The sequence below is a fragment of the Callorhinus ursinus genome, unplaced genomic scaffold (genome assembly GCF_003265705.2).
Source record: "Callorhinus ursinus isolate GAN/ISIS: 27379988/994484 unplaced genomic scaffold, GSC_fseal_2.0 scaffold14, whole genome shotgun sequence".
NCBI lineage: Eukaryota > Metazoa > Chordata > Mammalia > Carnivora > Otariidae > Callorhinus > Callorhinus ursinus.
The window spans coordinates 1938568-1965427 of NW_027397076.1; the positions used below are offsets into that span (position 1 = coordinate 1938568).

Here is a 26860-nt window from a genome sequence, read left to right on the forward strand (position 1 = left end):
TGGACAGTAGGAACTTTCAGCTGTCCTACCCAACTTAGTAGAAAGGCAGGAGCCAGCCCCCAGTTGCCTAGACCATCCTGCGAGGTGATCCGGTTCATCATCACCAACTGGTGGGGGTTCGTTTTTAAACGCTGAATCTCACAGAGCAAGAGTAAACAGATCCATGAATTTACTATTTATGACTTAAGGAATTTATACCTGCAGGGGGGAAAAAAAAGGCTTAAAACAAAACCATCACCTAGATAATTAAGGACCTATCGGATTAATACGGTGTCAACTTGGTTTGCTGTCTCCAGCCATATATGCTGGCTGGTGTGTTTAAAAATTAACCACCAACGGGGCGCCTGGGTGGCTCAGTCGGTTAAGCTTCCGACTCTTGGTTCTGGCTCAGGTCATGATCTCGGGGTCCTGGGATCGAGCCCCAAGTCCTTGGCTCCACGCTCAGCAGGGAATCTGCTTAAAGGATTCTTTCCTTCTCCCTCTGCCCCTCCCTCACACACATGCTCACTCGCTCGCTCTCAAATAAATAAATCTTTAAAAAAAATAATAAACCACTGGGCGCCTGGGTGGCTCAGTTGGTTAAGCGACTGCCTTCGGCTCAGGTCATGATCCTGGAGTCCCGGGATCGAGTCCCACATCGGGCTCCCTGCTCAGCAGGGAGTCTGCTTCTCCCTCTGACCCTCTTCCCTCTCGTGCTCTCTATCTCTCATTCTCTCTCAAATAAATAAATAAAATCTTTAAAATAATAATAATAATAATAATAAACCACCAAAACCGCAGTATGAACGGACCCGAAACTGTAACGGATGTGCTTCCACTAGCCAGGGATGGTGCCCTGCATTCATATCCTGGAGGCACGGCAGAGGTGGGGCAACTCTCAGTGAAGGACTGTTTGGGATACATTTTAATGTGGTTCCAGAAGGAGGTGGAAATAGCCCTCTCATTTTTCTTTATCTGATTCAGGGGAGGCGGGGAGCTGGAACCTTTTTAAAAACCAGCTTTATCCATTTCTTTAATGATCATCTGAGCAGCTAAACCTTCTGGGACTATTGTATATAATTGTTCTCCAAGCTGTGTCCGTTTTCCCTGGTCTGTAGATCTATCTGTCTCTCTCATCCTTTTTAAGTAAAACTGATTAATTATAAAAAAATAGATGTGAAATGAAGCTTTGAGCTTCTTAGCAAATCTTAGCCCTCAAGTGATGTGATTTTGCTCTCCAGATGAAGAGGTTCATAAAGGGGAGATTTTTGAGGACAAACAAAACAAATTAGCCACGGGGATAGGCAGTTTCGGTGGCTGTGAATGAGTAGCAGTCATCGGCACTATAGATACTTAAGATATACCACTTGTGAGTACACCTGCCATGCAAGGCAAAATTCCTGGAGGTGGTAGAGTTGGTGCCACAGGAGCATAATTTAAACTTGACTTTGGTGGAGGCTGGTGGAGGAATGCAAGGGCCAAGGTTACTGGCTCTTTTCCCCCCTGTTGTTGCTTCTACTTTGTTTTTTTAAAAAAGACTGAGTATATTAGTAGCTTTTCTTGCTGGCCTCAGTAGGATGTGATACCCACAGTGTGTGTGTACACACACACACACACCCTCCCTCTCTCCATCTTTCTCTCTCAACTTCTGTGGCTCTGACCACTCTTGGTTTCCTCCAGTTCTCTACTTGTCCCTTTCTGTGTCTTGACCACACTTGGAGCCAAGCTGAGATTCCCTGGTGATTTCCCACTGACCGTGGAGTGGAGTGTGTGGCTCATCTAGCTGCCCAGTGGCTAGACTGTCATTCTAACATGCTCATAGCCACTGGGTCCCTAGTCTCCGTGAACAGTCCCCTTCTTGTGCTGTTCTCCTCTTGAGGGCCTCTGGTCCCATGACCCATCTGATCCTGCCTGCCCCAAGACTGCTTGGATGTTCAGGAAAGGGCCATTTCTCCAATTGAGGCGGCATCCTTACTGGACCAGCGCCACTCATGTCCACTGGTTGGCCCGGCATCCAGCTTTCCCGGCTTCCCAACCAAGTTAGCATTTGCCATCTTTTTTTTTTCCCTAAGATTTTATTTTTATGTATTAGAGAGTAGGGGGAGGAGCAGAGGGAGAGGGGCAAGCAGACACCCCACTGAGCACAGAGCCCAATGCAGGGCTCAATCCCATGACCCTCATCACGACCTGAGCCAAAAATCGAGAGTCAGATGCTTAACCCACTGAGCCCCCCAGGCGCCTCAGCATCTGCCATCTTGTTCTTCACCCCACAAGGTTACTGAATAGGGTAATGGGAGTGGTTAAAGCTCTCTGGAGTCAAATTACTCCTTGCACGTGGTACAGCTCCTGGGCCTGTAGTTTTTGCTACTCTTCCTTCTAGCTTGCTCAGTATGTGGACAGTTCATATCCATGGTCCTCCATTAGACCCAGAACTAGCCATTTTTTAGGGCCAAGGACAAGGCTTACAGTTTTAGTCTCCCATTTGATGCTTTGATTTACTGTCTCTTTTCTTCTGAGAATCCTTTATTCTTTAAAATCCTAGCCTTACACTTGTTCCTGGGTAATCCCCAAAGGCTTAACACATATTAATACAATTTGTATTGCATTATTCTATATTCTTCTATGTTTTTTACCTTCTTGAATTCTTACAAACACCTTACTGTCATGAGCTGTTGTCTCCTGCTTCTTCGGAAACTGCCCATGGTAGTTCTTTGCTTATAGAGCTCCTCCAATAGACATTGGTTGAATGACAGTGACATTTTCCAGATAGGAAACAGGGACGGTAGAGTCAGATGCTGATGGTGAAGTTTTCCTTCTTTTTTTTTTTTTTTGCCTAGCAGGTGTTTGGCAAGAGAAGAAAGTATATCAAAGTAGTGTTGGGATTAATTCTAAGGGCAAAGTTTAATTGGTTCTGGGGTTTTCCATCATTCTGTACCTGGACCAAGGCCATTATTTTCAAAGGCAGCTTATCCCTGCATTGTTTCTGTGGGCGCTGCTGCCCTGATCTGCTGGCTGGTTAGGAGGAAGGTACACTTTAGAGAAGAAAGGTATGGTTTGGGGTCTGATGTAATCCTCCGCTGTCAAGCAGCTGTCCCAGTGTGTTACCTTCTAGAACAAAATCATGGGACTTAATTAAAACCGGGAAGGGTCTTTTGTGGTTACCTTGACCACTCCATCCACTCACGCGTACATTCATGCATTCAGCAAATATTGACCAGGAAACCACTATGTGCAAGGTTTTCCACAAGGCACCATCAAAAGGCTCTTAGGAAGCATGAAATCCAATTTGGAGAACAGGCATCAATCACATGGGGGCAACTGAGAGTTGTGATCCCACAGCTGAATGGCTTGTAATGAAGGTATTTTTTAAAAATTGGTGCATTGCGATGGAGAATGGGTAGCTCCGCTCAACTATGGTGTCTAGACAACCCTGAATAGAGGAGAATGAGTCATGATGATAGGCCGTTACTGGCTCAACAGCCAACAACACAACCGTTTTAATCCTTGAGCAGTCTTGGCCTGCCTGATGCGAATGACTACTTGGGATAAAGTTAGATCTTAGATACAAGTCCCGTGCTCACTCTGTTTGGACCTGTGGCCCTCTGGTGAGCTGCTTCACCTTCCTGGGTGTGTCTTGTTCTTCAGTGGTATAAAGATGGTAATGACTGTTATGGGTTGGATTTTGTTACTTTCAAAATGCTTTGGCTTAAGACCTCGTACCCAGTACCTCAGACTGTGACTGTATTTGGACATAAGGTCTTTAAAGAGGCAACTGAGGTAAAATGAGATCACGTGGGTGGCCCTAATCCAGCGTTCCCGGTGTCCCTACAAGCAGAGGAGATTAGGATGCAGACACACAGGGGGAGGAGGGCCCTCTGCAAGGCCAGGAGAGGGACCTGAAAAGAAACCAACCCTGTTGACACCTTGATTTGGGTGTCAGGTCTGGGACCTCAGCTTCCAGAACTGTGAGGACATACATTTCTGTGTTGAAGCCGTCTGGTTTGGAATGCTTTCTTATGGCAGCACTGGTAACCTAATGCAGTGACAGTCCCCTGAGGACAGGCACTGTGAGTCAAGAAGGCATGTAATGTCCAGCTTACAGGACGTGGCCCATGGTGGGAATCCTGACCAGACCGAGTAGAAGTGGTTCCGGTTGGAGTCCCCAGCCAGGTCTCCGCGTACATCTCCTCCTCCTCCACCACCACGACCAACACCACCACGACCAACACCACCACCACCACCACCACCACGACCACGACCACCACGACCACCACCACCACCACCACCACCACCACCACCACGACCACCACCACCACCACCACCACCACCACCACCACCACCACTTTGTCAGTAGGTAGACCTGGTGCCTGGTGCCCAGTCCTGCTGATTACATTCTTGTTCAAATAGCAGCTCCGCTGGGTGTCAGCAGCTTCTCTTCTGTGTGTGGAGGCCAGTCACACCACAGTGCCGGCCTCCTCCAGACCATGTGGTTGATGAATTTTGAGCCTTTCATTCCCAGGAAATGGCCAAAGGGGTTCTTTCCGAGGGTCCCGTGGGGCGGTATTTGGGGCTGCATCATTCTCAGCCTGCCCAGGCACCTCTGCCTCACTACTGTGGAGGTCCGGTCCCGTTGGCCTGTGTGCGCAAACGTCCGTTTGCTGGTGGTCTCTGCGCAGTGATTCTGTGGACATTTCCAGAGCCAGGCACCCATTGGTTCCCTTGTTTCTATCTCTGGCTTTCTCAGATGGGCTAACTCTTGTGGATTTTTATGGGGGTACTCGCCCCAGGGCCTGCACGGCACTACCAAAATCACAACAGTGACATCAACCACTTGGGAGTGTGGGTAGCCTGTGGGAGGCAGCTCCATCTGGAAACTAAAAAGGGAAACAACAATCCTCTTCTTTTACTTCTAGATTTTTCTTGTATCTTTGCAGGTAGACAGGGCCAACTAGGGAATTTACAAATTGACACCTTTTTTTTCCCCCAAAGCAGCTTGATTCTTTTTTTTTTCTTAAGTTCCGTTGATGCCAAAGAACTGGGAGCAAAGAGGAAGGTTGGCTGGGAAGCCGGAGCAGTTGGAGAAAGGAGTGGGGAAGGATGCCTATGTCCCTGGAGTCTTACGTGCTTGGAAGATCTTGGTTGTGTACTGCAAATGTAACCATAAACCCCAGCAAGAGGAGCCCTATAACCATTTCCAGCTGTTAACACCTGGAGACTTTCTAAGTTACAATGAAAAGAGCCTCTCTGGCAAAGCCAAACTTGACTTTATGAATTTTGTTGTATGTGGCTTGGATGCTTTTCATACTGATTTGGGCATTCCCTGTATTTCAGTGATGGACGCCTCGTCAAAATGGTTAGGCTGCTTGTGCCAGAGGGCAGGTGTGATCCTGGGAGGTCTCCCTTTAGCAACTGGCAGGATGACAAGGAAAAAGACCCATCCTTCTAGTGGCAGGACTGTGAGGAAGGGAAGCTGGGGTGGGTTTTTCCTTTTCTCCCTCCCATTTCTTTATCAGTCATAAGGTTCTTCAGCCGGAATTGGTCTCCTGTGTCAATTCTGGGTCTTCTGAGACGATAGCATTCTTACTTGATGATGGAGGTAATGATTTCTTTTTCAGGCTGCTTTCGACCTGCAGTTATTACTAAGATGTGAGCTGGTGTCGGATCTAAAAGAATCTATGATGGTCGCTGCCTTAGGGCAGAAAAGGGCCAACCCATGGGTTTCTGTCTGTGCATTTTGAGGCAAAGGACTTCTAAGATAGGAGGTTAGTTGTGCAAATGACCTGGGACCCGGGTATCTGGTCTTGGTTTGCTGACTCTTTTCCTTTCTTTAAAGCGATTCTGTCAATTTTTACTAGAGTCTCGCCTGGCTGCCTCCAGAGGAGAGTCTGAAATTACATCAAGTTATTTGTCTTAAAATCTATGAGTCTTCATGAGGCCAAGACTGACTTGCCCCAGGTCACACCTGGAGTTACTGACAGAGCCAGGACTTGAACCTGTGGCTTCTTTCCCATCCTGATGCTCTTGCCCTTAGAAGGGAGCTCCTTCTGCTTTCTAGGAACTGTCCCCTTTCTGCTCCCTCCACACTGCACAGGCTACCCCTGAGAGAGGCCTTCCTGTTCTCTTCCAGGCTCTGATGAGAGGGCCCCTCTTAGGCACCACTAGACAGGTCGGCTGGAGGCCTGTGCGGGGACGTGGGCTGATCCTTGTGCTCCTTGTTCGTATAATGGGAAGCAGCCCTCAGAAGGACATGTATTTGTATGCAGCTACTCGGATGGCATTGAAATAAACACAGCACTTGTCAAACTACACAGCTAGGGAAGATGAACCGAAATGGAATGCTGACTTTTCTCACCACCGTCTTTGGAAAGCTCCTGCCTTCCTTGCCACCCACCTGGTGGTGGTAACTGTTTGGGGCAGTCTAGCCTTGCAATGAAATGCTTCGGTGTCGGAGAGGTGGTAACTGTTTGGGGCAGTCTAGCCTTGCAATGAAATGCTTCGGTGTCGGAGACAGCCCTCTCTGTTCAGATCCATTTATTGGTGGATAGGTTTATAATCTGTGGAACTCTTGAGGGAAGTCACTTCCCTGGGCTTCATTGCTTTCATCTGTAGACTGGGTAGATCCATGCCTTGCTCAGATTTCGATTGGCTGGCTGACCATGGACTTGAGAGGATGTGCTGGTTTACATAACAGAGAAGTACGCAGTCTCCTCCCTGGCCTGTGGTTATCTTAATAAGTGAAAGCTGTTGTAGCCGTGTGGGATAACTCAGAGATCTGAATAATTCAGCAGACGCAGCAGAACCGGGGGGGATTCGGGGACTTAGAATCTTCTCCTGGCCCTGTCTCAAATACAGCTCAAGATAGTGATAGCGCGTAGGGGCAGGCTGCTTTACTTGACACGACCTCACTCTTCTCGTCAACCCAGTGGGGCGAACGGAGCACCGTGGGCTGTTGAAATGGGAGCGCGGAAGGGGAGGTGGCCAGCTCCGCGCTGGGATGCAGTCACGGCTCAATCAGTGGCTGTTGGAGCCCAATTGCTGGCAACGCCAACAGCGCTCTTTCTGGAGAGTAAGCAGCGAGTTCGCCATAGGAACTATAAATTGTGCTTTTACCCTTTAACTCAGTGATTCTATTCTTAGGAATGTACTGTCCCCAAATATAGATCGTCAAAGAAAAGGGGGAGCAGGGAAGCGTGGAGCCTGTCAGAGCGGTTCCCAGCCCTGCGAAAATAGCTCCGGATTGAAAACCGCCCGCACGTGCCCCCCACCCCTTGGCCGCCCTCCGCGGGGGTTTCAACATCACCCAGAGCGCCCTCTCTGACCGCGGAGAAAGTGCGCGGCTTTGAATTTGTAGGATGTCCCCGCGGCGAACCACTGTTGTAACTGAAGCCCGCAGAGGGCTAGGGATTTTTTGAAATCCGTTCTGCAGTCTGCGGAGCGAGCACCCTTCTGCGGAGGGGGGTCGGGTCTTGGGGAGGGGGTCCCCGGGTCCCCTGCTTCAGTGGCAGCCAAAGCACTGCCTTGGAACCTCTGTGGGGCCTGGCCCATGGCCTCTGGGGGCTGGTGGCAGTGCCAGAGCAAACCCAGCTTGTTCAGATCCGGGGCTGCTTAGAGGCCACCTAAGCAATCCCTTTGGCAGCAAGTGACATTGGGCAAAAGGCACAGCTGTCAGAGGCCCTGAAGAGGTGGACGTGGGCGGAGGGTGTGATACACGCGCGGGGTGAGGGGGGAAGGGCAGGGAGCCTGGAGGCTGGCTGGAATTTTACATTTAAAGCCTTTCCGTGTGCAGGCAGAGACTTGCGGAGATTTGGGGGGAGGGGGGCACATGGGGAGATGCAGTATCTCCTCTTCTCGTCTGCCCGGCATTCTCTGATGGGCCCTGTGCCTTGTGACAGTGGTGCCCGTGGAGTGGGACTCAGTCACTGGAGACTCAGCCGCGACGGAAATGTTCACAAAGCTTTTGGCCCCTAGTGAGCATTCAATACACCCTAGGTTGCCTTTCCCCTTCCTGGAGGTGAGGCGCAGGGGTGGGGAGGGAGCATCTGAATGGGATCTTTTTTAGGCATAGGGCAGTTCTCCATCCAGGATTTTGGAGGGGACACTCTCAATCCCCGGTCCTGTCCAGCTTTCTGCACCTGCAGGCTCCTACCTGAGTGCAGCCCTGCCAGTATGGGTGTGCATCTTCCAAAACCATAGAATGGCATTGGGGGAGCTGGCAACAGAGTTCCGTATTCCAGTAGGTTATTCCTCCTTTTCATAATGTCATTACAGTCCATGATAAAAGAAATGAGTCAATAAAATGGAGAATTAGACATGTGGTAATTCCTGAGATTTAAGATCTAAAAATGTGACGTTTCATTGCATTCACACGGGCAATCTTACTATATCGTCCCTCTGCTTAATATCCTTTAGCAGCAGCTCCACATTGAGGATAAAATGGAAACTCAGCCTGGTGCACAAATCCGTTCATGGTTTGGCCCCTGGCTGCCCCCTTCCTCAGTTTCATTTTTTTGTGACTTTTCTTTAGCATTCCTGAAGATGCCCCTCAGACAGCATATGGGTGTTAATTTCCCATTGCTCCGATAAAGCATTACCATGAACTCCGCGGTTTCAAACAACGCAGAGGCATTCTTTCCTACTCCTGGAGGTCAGAAGTCCAACATCCATCCCCTTGGGCTGAAGTCAGGGTGTCACAGGGCCTGTTCCTTCGGGGGGGCTCTGAGGGGACAATCCGTTTCTTTGCTTTTGCTCAGCTACAAGTGGTTCCCTGCCTTCCTTGGCTTGTGACCTGTTCCTCCGTCTGTGAAGTGTTATCACTCCAGTCTCTGCCTCCATGTCACAATGACTCGTCCTCTGACGCCAACAGCTCCTGCATGTGTCTTAAAGATCTTGTGATTGCGTTGGGCCCACCCAGATCACCCAGGATTATCGCCCCGTCTCAAAATCTTTAATCATACCTGCAGAGTCTCTTTGGCCTTCATATTGTAACATTCACGGCCTCCTCGGAATTAGCCTTGGGCATCTTCGGGAGATCGTTATTTAGCTTAATCCAGTGCAGTTCCCTGGTCTTTCTGTACCTAGTGTTCTCGCTGCCTGGGACACCTTTTCCTGCTGCTTTTATGAGGCTGATCCCTAGTTACCCTCCAGAGCCCAGTCCTCAGGTCTTCTCCCTCCTCCATCTCCTGCCCCGTTGATCTGGTAACGTGCTTCTCCTGCCTGCCTGGCACCTTGAGCCTGCGCCCTTATTGGCACCGCCACACTGTCTGATCAGGTTTATTTGTCTGCCTGTCCCAATAGTCCTTGGGAACAGAGACTGCACTGTCATTGCCTTGCTATCCCTGCCATGCAGACCAGTGGCCGCACTTCATAGGCACAGGATGATGGATGCCCAGAAATCGGGGGCCAGGGGAGGAGCCAGGCTGCCCGCCGTGGAGACCTCCATAACAGAAGCCCTCTGCCCTGATTTCCACACAGCCTCATCGGCCTGGAATGCGTTTCCTCTTGGGAACTGCAGTCCCCTGGGCTTCAGCGTGTCAAGGTTCCATGTTTTCCTGTCCCTTCAGCTGTCTAATTCCCTCTTTGTTGGGCTGCAGTAGATTAGCTTCCGTAAAAGCGAATAGACAATTTCCTATTAACATTTATATTGCTTTTCTTTTCTATTTCTTGGCGAGGCTCTGAGGACTGGGATGGCTGCAGAAAATGTTCTTTCATCTAAATAATGTCCCTGTTGGGGGCTGGATTCCGGCTTTTTGCTGGGCTGGGGAGAAGAGTGGGTGGGGTGGACTCATGCGCCCAGGAAGCATTGAGGCACAGAAGCCAATCCAGAAACTGCAAGCTAGAGTCTGTAAATGTATATGGAGCGCCCACTGTGTGTCTGCTCCCGCGCTTGGTCTTGGTGCGAAGGATTAGTGTCTAGCGTTTGTTAAATGGTTACTATGTGCCAAGCATTGTTCCAGGTGCTTTAATTTTATCGCCTCCTTGGCTTCTTGGAGCTACTTTGTGAAACATGGGTCCTATCATTTGAGTTTTACAGGTGAAGAAACTGAGGCAGAGAGAGGTTGCCTTCCATGTTCAAGGTCACACTCTAGTAAGTGACATGGCTCCAGAGCTGACCGAGAAGGCCCAGTCCAGTTCCTTCTCCCCAAAATGCTCATGGTCTGGAGGGGGCATCTGCACCAGCAGTGCGCACTCAAAGGCGAGTGGAAGATCTGCGGGTTTTCTGGGATTTTTGAAGGGCATTCCAGGCAGAGGGAATAATGAAAACAAAAGCAGGGAAGTGTGAAAGTAATTATTTTGTTCAGGGAAGAGTACATAGCAAGCAATTCCGGGTAGGATAGGTTGCTTTTAAAGCTGTCGGAAGGGATGAGTGGGTGAGACCTGGAAGGACAGGAGGATGTAGCTGGAGGATGGATTTCCCATTCTGTGGTCCGGGGGTGAGCAGCCAGAGGCCAGGAGGAGGAGGCTGACGGTAGTGTCTCCCCAGCTGTACTGGACATGCACATCTCCTGGTCCGCAAGCCTGGGGTGGGCCTGAGAGTCTGCTCCTCTGACTGGCTCCCCGGTGACGCTCATGTGCTGCATACCTGGACTGCACTGAGCGGGGAGGGTGTGGGGGGGGCTGCAGGTCTGGGGCGGGGGTGGGGGGTATGGGGGTGAAGATGCTTGGAAATGAGCCCCACCCCACGCTGTCAGGCTAAAGGGTCCGACGGCTCTATGATAACGTTCTCCAGAAGATTAGCAGCAGATGGAGAGGAAAATGGCTTGGGGCAGAGGTGTTCAGTGAAGGAGGAGAAGGACCCCGGAGTGCCGCAGATTAAGAGGAGGCCGGTGGAAATCGTGGTGAATCAGGGACAGTGAGGTGCCGCAGCATGTGACAACAGTCCCCAGTAACAGTGGCTTAAACCAGAGGGAAGTTGATTTCTCTCCGCCACATCCAAGCAGTCGGGATGTTGGCAGTAGGTTAGTTTAGTGGTTTAAGGGTGTCATTCACAGAATACCCTATTTCGGCTTTGCCATCCTCAGCGGTAGGCCCCATACCTCAGCGTCCAGTATGGCGCTAGAGCGCCAATGTCTTCAGTGTAGGCCGGCAGCCAAGAAGAAACAGGTGAGGCTGCCAGAACGGGCACACATCACCACCGGCAAACTGCCTGTAAGTGGCCTTCCTCAAGTCCCATAGCCATGCTGAGCTGCTGTAGAGGCTATGATATATGGTGTTGTCCCTGGCTGCTTTGCTTCCCTGAATGTAAGCAGGGTTCTGTTCCTAAGCAGGAAAGGGACAATGGACCTGGCGTGCAACAGGGCAGTCCTTGCCACAAGCAGCGTCCGTGGTGGGGACTTGGGGGGGGCGGTTCTTAGAGTATTGTGTGAGGGATGGCCCCTTACGCTCACAGGACTCTGAATCTTCTTGTGCCCTTTTCTTCCCCTGGTTCCTTGGGGTGCGGGTCATTCTCCTCTGTCATAGAAAACCCATCCAAAACCTTCTTCCCCTAGAAGATTCCACTCCACGGCCACCTCCTCCAAGAAGCCCACCAGGACTCTTGAATCAGAATTTCTCCTCCATCTCCTGAACAGAGCGTGGTATTAGCACCTCTGTCAGCCGTCCTCTCGTTCTGTTTTCTGTTTTACTTAGTCATTGGCACGTGTACTTCTTTAGAATGTGAGGCACATTCAGCTCCCAGCACAGTGCCTGGTGCACCATGAATTCCTAGGACATTTTAGTTCAACTTGCATGAGTAGTTAAGTTTGAGTGCTCAGGCTGATGGCACTGGGAGTTTTTCTTAGAGCAGTGCTTTTCAAACTCCAGTATGAATCAGAATCAGCTGGAGGGTGTATTAGAACAACCCCGTATCTCGTTTCTGATTTAGTAGGTCTTTGGTGGGGGTGTGGGGGCTTAGAATGTGCATTTCTACCAAGTTCCCAGATGACGCTGATGCTCCTGGTCCCAGGACAACCCTTCGAGAACCACTGTCCTTGAGAAACACACAGATTTACTGCTTTCGGAACCTGCAATGTAAATCAGGCCTGACAACAGACTTGGGGATTAAATACAGAGAAAATAAGTCAAGGGATAAACCAACAGAGAAATATTTGGGGTCGGGGTGCTTTGGAGTCTTGTTTCCCAATTTTTTTTTTCCCAAGCGAATTCTGTTTCATCTAAACCTAGATGCTGCCAATTGTAAGATGCACTGTTACTTTATATAAAGCCAAGAAATTTAAAAAGGCTTTTAATTAAACTGCGACACAAGGCTTTCTTATCCTGCTGAATCTTTCCTTTGTACTTATTGAAAGGGCCCTTTTAGACCTAATTAGATGGGTTTTTATCATATTTTACTGCTCTCTTACATATAAAGCAAAGTGTATTGGCAAATATGTTGATTCTGGCATTCCTAAAGCTTCTTTACATTGAGTCTGGCTCTTCAGAATGTCCTTGCCAGCTCTGTTTGGCTACATTGTATCTTCTTCCTCACCTTCGTGAGCCCTTGAGGCCAGTTTGCAGCTCTGTGGCACTATCATCCTCCTGGCTTCTCTTTCAGGAATGTTGCTAGCACACGTCTGATTCTCCACCTCCTCCTGCTTCTTCCCACAACCATTTGGTTCATGGGGTTGAAAGACTGCCCTCTTCCTGGGTCTTCAGGATGTTTCCTGAAGCCACAGACATCTGTTCTGCAGGTTCTAGTGGGGCCAGTCACGTTACCAGTGCCCTGTGGTCCTGTTCCTGCTGGAAGCTTCTTGATGTCAAAGATGTTAGAATGTGAAAACCACTTGGTTTTAGACTCAATACATTTTTTTTTTTTTAAATGATCACCCCAGGCTGGGCACGTGTTTTCGCGGTTATGGCTTTTCACATAACTGGTCTGTTAGTATTTATGACAGTTGTCCAGGGTCAACCTCATGACCTACTTTATAGCTGAGGGCCTTGGGTCCCCATTAAACATGCAAACAGGCATTCATTCACTCCCCAACTATTTATTGAGCTCCTACTATGTGTCAGCCACTATTATAGGCACTGGGAATACTGAAGTGGAAAATTTTCCAGGGGAATAGTCAAGGAATAGATCTGCAAGATTGAATCACTTAAGTGCTATAAAAAAAGAATAAGTCAGGGGTGCCTGGGTGGCTCAGTCGTTAAGCATCTGCCTTCGGCTCAGGTCATGGTCCCGGAGTCCTGGGATTGAGCCCCGCATCGGGCTCCCTGCTCCGTGGGAAGCCTGCTTCTCCCTCTCCCACACTCCCTGTTTGTGTTCCCTCTGTCGCTGTGCTCTCTCTGTCAAATAAATAAAATCTTTGGGAAAAAAAAAAAAGTAAGTCAGGGTATGCTGGGTGTTAGGGAAGGCTTTTTGAGTAGACGCTAGAGTGAAGTGAAGGTATACACTATACAGATATCTAAAGGATACAGATTTGAACCAGAGGGAATTCCAAGTGCAAAGGTCCTGTGGCAGGAATGTGTTTGTCTTATGTGAGGAATAGGAAGTCAGTACTTTTCTACAACACTTCTGACCCCAAATGCTTGGAGTTTTTTCCCACCACTTGTCCATCTCCAGACAACAACTGGATATCCTACAATTCCATTTTGACACTAACCATCCAGAGTTAGTACAGATCCCACAGGTTAAGGGCTCTACCCCATAAGACTGTTCCTACTTCATACTCTAGTCACAAGACCCAGGTTGCTACCTATACTTTTGACCAACCAGCTATAAATTCGGTGGTTCCCACAACCCCCTCTGGAACTCAGGAGAGTGCTTTACTTACCATTGCCGTTTTATTTTGAAAGAGCCCAAATGGAAGAGATGCATAAGGCAAGGTACGGAGGGGGCAGAGGTTATGCATGTGCCCTTCCCTGGCATGCTGCCTTCCCAGGACCTTGATGTGTTCATCAACCTGGAAGGTGTCTTAACCTTGTCATTTAGGGGGTTTTATGGAGGCTTCATTACATAGGCATGATTGATGAAATCATTGGCCATTGGGGCTTAATTCTATCTCCAGCCTGTCTTCCTTCCCTGGAGGTTGGGCATGGGCTGGGGCTGAAAGTGCCAACCCTCTAATTGTGCCTCGTTCTTTCTGGTGACCAGTACCCATCCTGAAGCTACCTAGGGGTCCCCAGCCACCAGTCATCTCATTAGCATAAACAGGACATTCTGGGATGTTAAGAGAGTCCAAGGGATTTTTGGAGCTGTGTGCCAGGAACTGGGGACAAAGACCGAATATATGTGGATCACAGCAAGGAAGCCAGGAGTGCTGGAGCAATGTTAGCTCAAAAAGGCTTGATAAATGGGGCGCCCGGGTGGCTCAGTCGTTAGGCATCTGCCTTGGACTCAGGTCATGACCCCAGGGTCCTGGGACCGAGCCCCGCATTGGGCTCCCTGCTCGGCAGGAAGCCTGCTTCTCCCTCTCCCCTTGTTCCTCCCTGCTTGTGTTCCTGCTCTCGCTGTGTCTCTCTCTGTCAAATAAATAAATAAAATCTTTAAAAAAAAAAAAAAGGCGTACGTTGGGATGTGGCTGAGCTGAAATTTTTAGATCTTTGAGCTCCAAGTCTGGAGTTTGTCCACATGCAGGTAAATGGTGAGAAGTCATCACAGGACTACACCTCTCTCTGTTTACTGGAGTGAATTTAATCCTTTAAGAAACATCTCGATTGATTCAGCTCCAGTAGCAAGTAGCTGTGCCACAGCAGAAAAATGTGCTCCCCATTGTCACCATTGTGCAGCCCAGAAAGTGCCCATGGTGTCTGGTTCCTGAGCAGCGGTCTAACCAACCCCGGTGGAGGTGACTGACTGCACGCATGGGAAAGTGGGCAAAGGAGGTGACGAGAAAGCAATACAAACATTTCTTTCCCGGGGCATGTTCTCAAAATAGAATACGGGACTTTCAACTCTTTTTTTCTTTGAAGAACACAGCGCCAGAGAGAGACTCTGGCAGCACACTCTAGAAGAAAGGACAGAGATCAGGGTTTTGATCCCAGCTCTGCCAGTAATTAGCCATGGGACTCTATCTATTAGAGTCCAGTTACAGACAAGAGGGAATACACTACCTTTTAAACAGAAAAGGATCTATGGCCATTATTGGGTGCAGAATTCCGGGAGAAGCTAGAGGCACAGGCTCTAAGCCGAGCTGTGAGGACCAGTTCTCCACACCACACAGAAGCAGACCACCAGGGAGACTGTGGTTAAGCAGCTGCTGAGACCACTGCCCCCTTGAAGACCACACCCTGTGTGCTGGGATCAGGGTCAGCAGTACGGGCGCCATGTTTTCTTGATATTCATGACCTTCAAGACCAGACTCCGGGATCTAACTACAGACGCCTTTGGAAAGAAACGAATGTCCCGTGCTTATGCTTGCCAGAAAAGAGTAGAAGCAGTAGGAGACCTGCCCCATCTCCTAATGTCCATCCGTGCCTTTCCAGTCTCCCAGGATTGGGTCTGCGTGGTGGAAACTCGGTTTCACAGTGGGTGTCCAGGAGTTAGACAGGAGTTAACAGGTATAAAGGAGCTTAGAAAATGTCTGATGTGGCTCTTGGCGTATGTAGAGGAAAATACTAAGACGATCCTATTGTAAATAGGAGCAGGTAAAGTGATGCAAACAGAGGTAAGGTTTCCATACTTAAACTGGTGGTATGTCAGCCCCAGGAGACTTTGGTAAATCATGCAGGTATAACAGAGTATTTAGAGCAACCATTAAAAAAGCCATACAAAGAAATCCACTAAAACAAACAAACAAACACAACAGCATAACACCGTAAGTGAATCAAAATGGAATTCTAAAAACTGTTTGAGGACCCCGCAGAAAGGCAGGAAAAGACACGAGATACTATCACAAGCCCACCAGAATGGCTAAAATTAAAAAGACTGACAACATCAAATGTTGGCAAGGATGTGGCACAAGGTAATTCTCCTACATTAGCTTGGTGGGAGTATCAAATGGTTCATCCACTTTGAAAAGGGGTCTGGTGATTTCTTCTAAAGCTAAACATCTACCCTCTGACCCTTCGGTTTCAGTTGTGGTCCTTGCCAAAACTGAAAATAACCCAGGTGTTTGTCAATAAGAAAATGGGTAATAAACAGACAAACTGCAATATATTAATAGAGTGACCTCTCACTCGTTGAACAATAGAACAAAGCCAACAACTGGTATGCGCAACATGAACGAATCACAGAAATGTTACCTATGAAAGAAGCCTTAGCTAAAAGCATATACTTCATGATTCCTAATAGGTGTACCTATTTATAATGGGAATAAATCAGAAAAATGATTGCTTTTGGGGAGTGCAGGCAGAGACGGGGAGGGGGTGTGAGTAAATTGCATCACCGCTCCAGAATGTTCTGTGTCTTGAAACGGGTTTAGGTTTTACATTATAGTAAGGTACCTTTTTCCTCAAAAAAGAAAAAAATACACATTACTGAACCTTAGTTAATGCTATCCATACCATAGTGCCTAGGGAATAATGTGCTGGTGACTGCCTTGCTGTTTTGAAATGCATTTTTCGAGAAAAAAGATGGGTTGGTGGATAGATGGGTGGATGTGATAAAGCACGGTAAGTTGTTAGTGTAGAATGTATACATGGGGATGTACATGTTCACTGTGAAATTCTTTCACCTTTACGGTGTGCTTAAAAATTTCATAAGGAAATGTTAAGAAAATTTTTGAAAAAATGGGTAGGATGTATGGTTCCTTCCTTTCCTGAGTCAGGTAGGTACCTGTTGGCTGTTGAGAAAGTCATCCCAGCCGCCCAGCACTACTTTATGGGATGAGGTGACTTTTGCTGAACAGGATAGCACTAAGGACTCATAATTTAGGTGACTGAAGTAGCTGGGATTGGGGATATAGTGTGGATGCACCCATCCACAGAAGATGCCCAGTAAGTACTTAATCTGTTTCTCTTACTCTGTAATGATCATCCCAAAGTCAGTGTCAGCCATGCAGAGACTGCATCTAGGCATTTCCGTGATAAGGTTAAGTGCAAGCTTTTATAGTTGGATGAAATCCTGGCAGGGGTGAAGGGGGGGAACTTACCTAATCCTACTTTATCTTTTTGTGAATGTACCTAAATCAATTTGGTCATTTAAAAATCTTAGCCGATTTTATAGGTAATAATAGTGGCCAAAAAGTCTGAGTTGGCCAAGGGTTAGTTTCCCACTGTAACCTCCCTACATTCATTAGCCAATATGCACCAAGTGATTCAGGCCACCATGAAAATATCAATGATGTCTCTATCCTCTGTCCTTTCAGATGCTCTGGCTACCATCTTACAGAAAGGATCACAAGAGGTGGGCATGGCAACGTTGCAGGGACCATTGCTGTTGTGGTAGTAGCTGGTGTCCAGGCAGATAGAAGTCTTTCCGAACAGTGGCTGGAAACAAGACTGCTTAGGGATCCACCCCTAAGGCGCCATTACTGAGGATGGGCAATCTCTCTAGATTTGCAGTCTGTTTATGGAATGAATGGTGGAGGGAATCTCTAAAATGTTTTAGCCTGTCCACATTTCTTGAAAACATCTCACCAATGAGAGCTCTTTTCTAAAATTCCACCTGCCATTTAACAAGCCACTGTGTCACCAAGAAAACCCCATTCGAAAATTGACTAGATCCAGATCCATTCCAAAATTGACTAGATCCACACCTTACTTCTTGCTTCTGGGTTGAGTTCCTAGTAGAGTGCATCTTGTTTGTTTAATGAAACTTACCACTGTAACTACTTTGAAGAGTATACTTCCATGGCATTAAGTACATTCATGATGTTGGGTAACCATCACCACCATTCATTTCCAGTAGTGCTTTATCATCTTAAATAGAAGCTCTGTGCTCATTAACCAATAACTCCCCGTTCCCTGCGCCCCCAGCTCCTGGCAACTTCTACTTTGTTTCTATGAATGTTTCTATTCTAAGTACCTCATAAATGTGGAATCATACAATATTTGTCCTTTTGTGACTGGCTTATTTTACTTGGCAGAATATCTTTAAGGTTTGTCTGTGTTGTAGCGTGTGTCAGAATTTCCTTTTTAAATTCCACTGTATGTATGTGTAGTGCGTTTTGTTTATCCCTTCATCTGTAGATGAACATTGGGGTTTTTCCATCTTTTGGTGATTTATAGATAAGACTGCTGCCTCTTGTTTTTTTCTAATACTTAAACTTCAGAGAATGTACATATCTCAACACTGCACTTTTAGGGTGATATTTACATAGATTAAGTTTATATTTACATTGCAAAAACCCATATAATACTTTTAACAAAATAATGTATTACGATTAAGCATTACGTTATAGACCAGATACAGTAGGCGGAAAAATCAGAATCCTCCATAGAGCTTTTAGAAGCCTCCAAGCCTCAACAAGATGGGGATGTGGGTCCAGGATGTTGCTGGTATGAAGAAAGGTCACTGTGCTGTATGCACAGCAACTGTTTGCTGACCGCTGCATGAGTAGTTTCCTGATCAGGAAGCAACATTTTTAAGTATTTCACGTCCTAACAGGAGAATGTGTCACTTCTGTATAGGTGTTTTATGCTTATGATGTCTTCCTTTCATTTTAGGGACTTGAGTGGGAGGAGGGAGTTGGCTTAACATGCAGTGCATTAGAAGTTTTAATTATAATTTTAATTTATAATTTTAATTATAATGTTTCCCATGTAACATCATGGGAAATTGGTTCCATGTTAGCTTTTTTGGCACAAGACGTTTTACCTTTCAGGAATGGATTATTGAAATAACAAGGGAGAGGCTTGCCTTTCAGAGTATATTAAAGATACTGTATGTAACGCTGCTCATTTTGAAGAGGAGAAGAAATAGGGGTGCAGAGTGGGAAAGAGACCTGGTCCCCTGGGAGTCCTTAGGGTTATCTCGAGAAGAGTGGGGTCTCCCTCCCAGGCCATAGCTCTTCCTGGTTCCTTAGGGGTCTCCCATTGTCTGCGTGTTTGAACCACTGAAAGAACTGGCCCAGAGAGGAGGAGGAGTTGTGGCCTTTGCAAACACTTGTTAGAGAAAGCTGCCACGATGGGCCAGACACGCTGGGAAACCTAGGAGAGATTAATGGGGCTTGGTCAGTTTTTTATGTCCAAGTCTGTATGGACATGTGTGGCTGTGAGCAGAGAGGCACGTGTTGCTTGCTTTGCTGACTTGCGTCCTCTGGGCCTGTGAAGAGCCATATTCCAGTTTGGGGCTCACAGGCTTTCTTACTGTGCCGTCAGTGTTTGCTGGCAGGAAACCAGTCCGATACTGCCACGTCCAGCGCTCAGCCACGCTCGTTCTCTCTTCGATCAAGGTCACGTGCATGGCTTGTGGTGGTAGGGCGATGACAAACCTATTTTTTATTCCTTCCTTCCTCTCATCTTTTAGGAAAGGGGGAAGCCACTCTTCCCGACCAGCAACCTCTTCTCCCTCCCTCCCTGCCCCCCTCCAAATGCCAACTGGATTCGCGTTTTGCTGTCATGGCTGCTTGCGCACCTGCCTACAGTATGTGGCTGGACTGTGGAAAGCAATCGCACAAAGCCTCTGTGGGGTTTCTGTTTCCCTTAGGTACCGTCTGCTCTCTAGCCAAAGGATGGTTCCAGCAATGGCCAGGGCTGTGCATTTGACCTGGGGTCCGTGCTTGTGGAGGGGGTTCCAAGCAGGGTCCCTGTGAGCTCTATTCTGTGCAGCGGCTGTGGCTTTGTGGGACTGGCAGAGTCCAGAAGAGTCCTGGATGGCCAGATGCTGTGTGGGAGAAGAGACCAGCTGGGACTGCGGGGAGGTGGCAGCGTGGGACCCCCTCCCAGCGCTGGCCTTGTTGGCTAGAGGACCCCCACTAAGCCAGATGGAGATGGCACAAAAACTGATCTTGAACTTGGTTGCCTTTGTCAGGAAGGTCCCACGATGTTTTTCCTTTCCCTTTTATCCGTCTTCTCTCTGGTCTCTTTGCCTTCTCACCGCTGTCCCCTGTGATCTGAGGGGGAGAGGGTGCTTCTCTCGCTCCTTACCTTCCTCTTTTCCCTGCTCTCCTTTCTTCCTTTCTCTCCCCCCGGGGTCTCTAGAAAAAGGAGCCTGGAGCGTGTTAGAATTCTGCCTCCTCTTGATGAGTGTGTGTGGGAGCTTGGGCACCAGTGTCTTCAAGGGTTAAATGAGGATGTAGATCCGTCCATTCGGGGTTGTCAGGAGGTCTGGCTAATGAGCGTGCTCACTAGAAATTTTATAGCCCTTACATTTATATATTACCTATATATAATACTCCCATTGTGTATATATAACCCATTACACATGGTTCTACATGTGTATACTCAGTCCTCAGGACCACCCACAAGACAGGACCACTGTCTTCAACTCACCAGTGAGGAAACCGCACCTGGAGAGATCAGCCAACTCACTGAAAGTCACACAGCTATATGGTGAAGCTGGTGTTTGTATCCACCCTGCCTGCCTCCACCCTTCACACCATGGCAAGATTACCCATGGAATCTTCTAGAACATGGGGAGATGAGGGACTAACATTCAGCATCTATGGGTGAAAGTTATTTTTTTTTAAGTTTTTACTTTAATTTCAGTTAATATCCAGTGTTACATTAGTTTTAGGTGTATGGTATAGCGATTCAACAATTCCATACAGCACCCGGTGCTCATCATGACAAGTGCACTCCTTCATCCCCATCACCTGTTTCACCCATGCCCCTCCCCCTCCCCTCTGGTAACCATAGGTTTGTTCTCTATAGTTAAGAGTCGGCTTCTTGATCTCTCCTTTTTCCCCCTTCGCTTGTTTTGTTTCTTAAATTCCACATGTGAGTGAAATCATACGGTATTTGCCTTTCTCCGACTTACTTTGCTTAGCATTATACTTTCTGGCTCCATCCATGTCATTGCAAACGGCAAGATTTCATTCTTTTTTATTGCTGAATAGTGTCCCATTGTGTATATATAATGCATCTTCTTTATCCGTTTATCAATTGATGGACACTTGAGCTTCTTCCACATCTTAGCTAAACATACGGGTGCATGTATCCCTTTGCATTTTTTGTGTGTTTTTGCATTCTTTGGGTAAATACCCAGGAGTGCAATTGCTGGATCATGAGGTAGTTCTATTTTTAACTTTCTGAGGAACTTCCATACTGTTTTCCAGAGTGACTACGCCAGTTTGCATTCCCACCAACAGTGCAAGAAAAAGGATCCCTTTTCTCCACTTTCTCACCAACACATTGTTTCTTGTGTTGTTGATTTTAGCCATTCTGAGAGGTGTGAGGTGATATCTCATTGTAGTTTTGATTTGCAGCTCCCTGATGATGATGTTGAGCATCTTTTCATGTATCTGTTGGCCATCTGGATGTCATCTTTGGGGAAATGTCTATTTGTACCTTCTGCCCATTTTTTAATTGGATTTTTTTGGGGTGTTGAGTTTTATAAGTCCTTTGCATATTTTGGATACTAACCCTTTATCAGATACCTTCTTTCATTCCATAGGTTGCCTTTTAGTTTGGTCGATTGCTTCCTTCTCCGTGCAGAAGCTTTTTATTTTGATGTAGTCCCAGTAGCTTATTTTTGCTTTTGTTTCCCTTGCCTCAGGGGGCCTATCTAGAAAAAAGTTGCTATGTCTGATGTCAGAGAAGTTATTGCCTGTGTTCTCTTCCAGGATTTTTATGGTTTCTGGTCTCACATTTAGGTCTTTAATCCATTTTGAATTTATTTTTATGTATGGTGTAAGAAAGTGGTCCAGTTTCCTTCTTTTGCATGTAGCCGTCCAGTTTTCCCAGCACTATTTGTTGAAGAGACTATTCCTTTCCCATTGGGGGTATATATATATATATATATATATATATTTTTTTTTTTTTTGGATTGGAAAGGAGTACAAGCTTTATTCAGGAGGCTGGCGGACTCTTGTCCAAAAGCCAGCTCCAAGGTTTCTGCCTGGTCCAAAGATTTTTAAAGGAGTTTAGGGCAGTTAATCAGTTAAGGGAGTGCAGTGGTCTGTGACAGTTCTTGATTATAATGCAGTCTCGGTGGTGCAAACTACAGACTTAATCACAGCGCTTGGAGGTTGTGTAAGAGGATCTGGTTCCTTGGCGTTCTGGTTGGTGCAGGAGTCCCCGGTGATGTGTAAAAATGCTTTGTTCTTTCTAGAAAAGAATGCATGATCTGAAACCACAGGCTGGTTCCCTTGGAGTGGCCCCAGGGTTTGGACTCTTCGGGGCTCATTGGGGCCACAGGTGGAGGGACCTTCTTTCAGGAACTGTGATGCATCACCACAAGGAGGAAGCGCAGAGCTCAGGCCCTGAGGGTGTCCAGACCACCTTCTGGAGCTGCATGGCTGAGTGCTAACCACGGATGCCTGGAAGTCATGCAGACCCTCCCGGCTGGCGCCCCCTATGGGCTAACACCATTACAGCTTCTGTGGCTGGAGGCTCCACTCCTCAGGCCACCACTGGATATTCTTCCCTGCTTTGTGGCAGTTTAATTGACCATATAATTGTGGGTTTATTTCTGGGCTTTCTCTTCTGTTCCTTTCATCATGTGTCTACTTTTGTGCCGTTACCGCACTGTTTTGATGACTGCAGCTTTGTAATATAACTTAAAGTCTGGAATTGTGATGCCTCCAGCTTTCCTTTATTTTTTTCCATTTGCTTTGGATATTTGGGGGTCTTTGTGGTTCTGTACAAATTTTAGGATTGTTTGTTCTAGTTCTGTGAAAAATGCTGTTGGCATTTTGATAGGGACTGCATAGAATGTGTAGATTGCTTTGGGTAGTGTGGACATTTTAACAATATTTGTTCTTCCAGTCCGTGAGCATGGAATGTCTTGTCTTGTCTTTGTGTCGTCTCCAGTTTCCGGGTGAAAGTTCCTCAACATGCATTGTGAAAGATGCACAGTATATGTATTCTAAAGATGATTTATTCATACCATTTTTCTCCCCATTTTAATTGTCTTGTTTTTTTCTTTTTTCCTTTTCCTTCTTTTTACATTTCTCACGCCTGTCTCAGATCTTGGGGATTTGGCCCCACTCCTCTTCCTCTTTCTTCGATCTCTCCTACTTTTTGGACCCCCGCTGTGTATTCCCTTCCCCACTTCCCTTTTGTCTCCCTAAATCTTTTCCACCCACCCTCTGCTTCATGCCTGTCCCTCTCCCCCGTCTAATCTCTCTCTCTCTCTGCTTTTATCTGTCCCGATACTTGCCAAACCGGTGCCGCAGGGATTGCTGTCAGCCCCCGTTTCCCAGCGTGGCAGGAGTGCTGGGAGTCGTGCTAGCCTAGGGCCTCCTATTCCTGGGTGCACAGAACAGGATGGAGTGTGGCTCCGCGAGCATTCACCAGGGTCTGCTCTGTATTTATTCCTGCCAGAAGAGATGCACCACAGGCAGGGGAAGATCCCTGTGCAGGACTCCAGCTGAGAATTCAATTCAGTCTCCCCCAAGTAAGAAAAATTCTGTGATGGAATTTTTGCATTGCTCTTAACTTAGCTAGACACACACACACACACACACACACACACACACACACACACACACACATTAAAAGCAGTATATTTGTCAGCCTGTACAGTAACACACAGTTCTAAATATGGGCATGGTAGGAAGAGAGATGGTTACTGTGGGAACTATAATTTTTAATTTACTGGCGTGGAGCTCTAAGCCAGGGCTTCGTGCTTAATGTAGTGTTTTTACATTTGGATCTGTGCTCGGGAAGGTCATAAAACCTTGCAAAGCTAGGGCCAGTATGGGGGTGGGGGGGGATCGTTGAAGGAGGTTGGTGGGGGAGGGCTTGAAAAATTAAGGAGGTAGAACAGGGCCAATTAGTGTGCCCATAACCATCAGAAGGGAAGCAGCCGACGAATCCTGGAAGAGCCCAGCTCATCAGCATGGGAGGCTTCATCACCAGCAAGGCCACTTTTAATCAACTTGCAGCTGAGAGAGCAGGGTTCAGAGAGAAGGGTGATGGGGCTGGGGAAGGTGGCTGAAAAGAGAGCACAGCTTTTGGAGCCAGAGGTCTGGGTTCAAATCTCTGCAGTATGCGGGACACCTGGGCGGCTCAGTCAGTTCAGCGTCTGCCTTCGGCGCAGGTCATGGTGTCAGGGTCCTGGGATCGAGCCCTGCCTCGGGCTCCCTGCTCCGTGGGAAGCCTGCTTCTCCCTCTCCCTCTGCCTGCCACTGTGCCTGCTTGGGCTCTCTCTCTCTGTCTTTAAAAAAAAAAAAAAAAAAAAACCTATGCAACATGCAAGGGGATTTAGACTCTTGAAATCTGAGCCTGAAGAAATGGACACTTGGGGACTGCTTCCTCCGTGTCAGGCACCGTTCTTAGCAAGCGAGGGCTAGTCCATGACATCTTCATGAGGCAGGTACTCTTCCTATCTCCGCCGGATAGATGGATGTTGTGGTGGAGACGGCATTGGGGCCAGGACGCCATCCCACGCGGTCTAGCTGCAGTTGCTACACTTAGTTTGCTGCATTTCGCCACATTTGAATCCTGACTTGGCTCCTTATCAGCTGTGTCATCTTGGGCAAGTTACTTCACCATTCCTAGCCTTGATTTCCTCCCCAGTAAAATGAGGACCGTAACCCTGTCTGCCTGTGGTTGCGCTGAATCTTGGGGGAGAGAAGGAGCATATGCAAGTTCGCTGCAGGCGTGATGTTTGAGTGTTTACCATCGAGGGAGGAGCGGAGTGCAGGCCGTGTTCGAGGAAGATTGGGAAAAGAATTAGCGTTGGGGTCTTTTTGCTCCTTAGGTGGACAGCACCCGTGTCGGCATGGGGCCCACCTGACAGATCCTCTTCCTACCTCCCACCCCCCCCCCCCCCCCCCCCCCCCCCAACGGGGGGGGCGGGCCCCCCCCCCCCCCCCCCCCCCCCCCCCCGCTCCTACCACACTTTCCCAGGACAAGATGTAACTGAGCCGTCAACAACACCTGCTGGGGTATCTGGAACTGGCAAAGCTTCTGGTGTGGCTCTCTTGAGCAGAGCGGGATGCGGCACCTCCTTGAACATCCATTCATTCAGCAAACATTTATTTTGCACCTACTCTGTGCCACCTATTGCACTCAGCTCGGAGGGTATACTCATGACCTCATAGCACTTTCCAGTAAGGGCAATGGGTAAGAAAGAAATTCTGTCAGCTGGCAATGAATGTTACAAAGAAAAAATGAGCAAGGGAAAGAGATGGAGCCTGAGGGTGGAGAGTGGGGTCCAGCAGGACCTCTGACAGGACGTCTTAGAAGAAGCTGAGTGTCTTGAAGCAAAGGCCTGAATGGAGTTAGGGGATGGGGCCAACAAAGATCTGAGGGAAGGACAAGTGTGGCTGTCTTAAGGCTCGACAAGTCTGATGTGCTACAGCAACAGTAAGGAGGAAGAGATCGGAACAGAGGTAGCCCCGTGCCAATGGTGTGGAGCTCACAGATGGTAGAAAGGGGGTTGGTTTCTAGTTCAAATGCAGTAGGAACCCATTGGTATCCTGTGGCCGGATAAAATATAGTGTGGCCAGTTAAATTTGAATTGTGGACAAACCCTGGATAATTGTTAAGTTTGGACAGGCATCCTGTACTTTTATTTGCTAAATCTGGCCACCTGACGTCAGTGGGGTCCGAGCAGGGGCCTGCTGTGTGGAGAGTGTTGGCTGGAAGGAATTTTGCAGTCAGGAGGCCGGGGAGGAGGCTGTTATCCCCAAGACAGAGGTGGGGCTGGTCCAGGCCAGGGTGGCCCGAGTGGACGTGCTGAGAAGCGTGTGGAACTTGATTGTTCCAGGGAAAGAGGGGATGCCGGCAAGGCTGGTCCTTCTAGTTCATGAGAGTCCCCAAGGTCAGCTATAGACCAGGTCGCCTGCTGTTTACCTGTTAAGCTAAAGATTGAGGTGCCCCCAGAAAGCAGAGCAGTTTGCCACGTTTTTCTGCGTTTGTTTTTACACACGGTAAATTTATATGCACTCTGCCTAGAGAGGTGGGTTGATAGGTACCATCGTAGATGAATACATCATCTTTTGAGCACTTAACCTGTGCCAGGCCCTCCACTAGTTGCTCTCCACGACTGTCTCCTCTTCCGTGATTCCCCCACAACCAGGTAGAGTCGTGCTGGGATCATCCACAGCTTACAGCCCAGAAGATCGAGGGTCCGAGACAATGTGGCGAGCATGCTACGTGCTTTATTGGCGTCAGGGTTCTTTCTCTGTTCCCTACCGTGTTGTGGGCATGTGAGTCCCAGACCCACAGTCAGCACTTGGCAGCGACGTTGTTCTGATGAGGGGCATTTCCTAAAGCTATCCTAAGCCTCAGAGCCAGAATCAGAACCCAGCTCCACAACTTTATACAGCAGTGTTCTCAGTCTTGAGTGGGAGTAAAAACCACTTAGGGGGTTTGTTAAAAATGCATATTCCTGAGACCCATGCCTAGGGGTTCTGATTTGGCCAGACCAGGGGTGTGGCTCAGAAATGTGCTTTCGAACAAACCCCACACAGTTGAGTCTGATGTCATTATTCCTACACTTGCGTAGAGAAATGCTATGTGACTTTGCCTTAATAATGCCATACATAGTGATCCGAAGGGGTACGTGCACCCCCAGTGTTTATAGCAGCGATGTCCACAATAGCCAAACTATCAAAAGAGCCTAGATGTCCATCAACGGATGAATGGATAAAGAAGATGAGATATATATATATACACACACACACACACACATACATACATACATACATACATATATACATACATACAATGGAATATTATGCAGCCATCAAAAAAACCCCGAAATCTTGCCATTTGCAACGATGTGGATGGAACTAGAGGGTATTATGCTGAGCGAAATAAGTCAGTCAGAGAAAGACAAGTATCATCTGATCCTACTGATACGAGGAATTCTTTATCTCAGGAAACAAACTGAGGGTTGCTGGAGTGGTGGGGGTGGGAGGGATGGGGTGGCTGGGTGATAGACATTGGGGAGGGTATGTGCTATGGTGAG

The 26860-nt window shown here is 47.9% G+C and overlaps 1 protein-coding gene and 1 non-coding gene across 9 annotated transcripts in view; both read left to right on the plus strand.

The window, feature by feature from the left end:
- The window catches only part of LARGE1 (LARGE xylosyl- and glucuronyltransferase 1), a 548382-nt gene that overhangs the window by 177811 nt on the left and 343711 nt on the right, over positions 1-26860 (plus strand). The gene's annotated exons all lie outside the window — the stretch shown is intronic.
- On the plus strand, positions 7490-7627 carry LOC112831562 (small nucleolar RNA SNORA76). Its single transcript, XR_003210183.1, has one exon. It is a non-coding gene; the product is annotated as a small nucleolar RNA SNORA76 (small nucleolar RNA).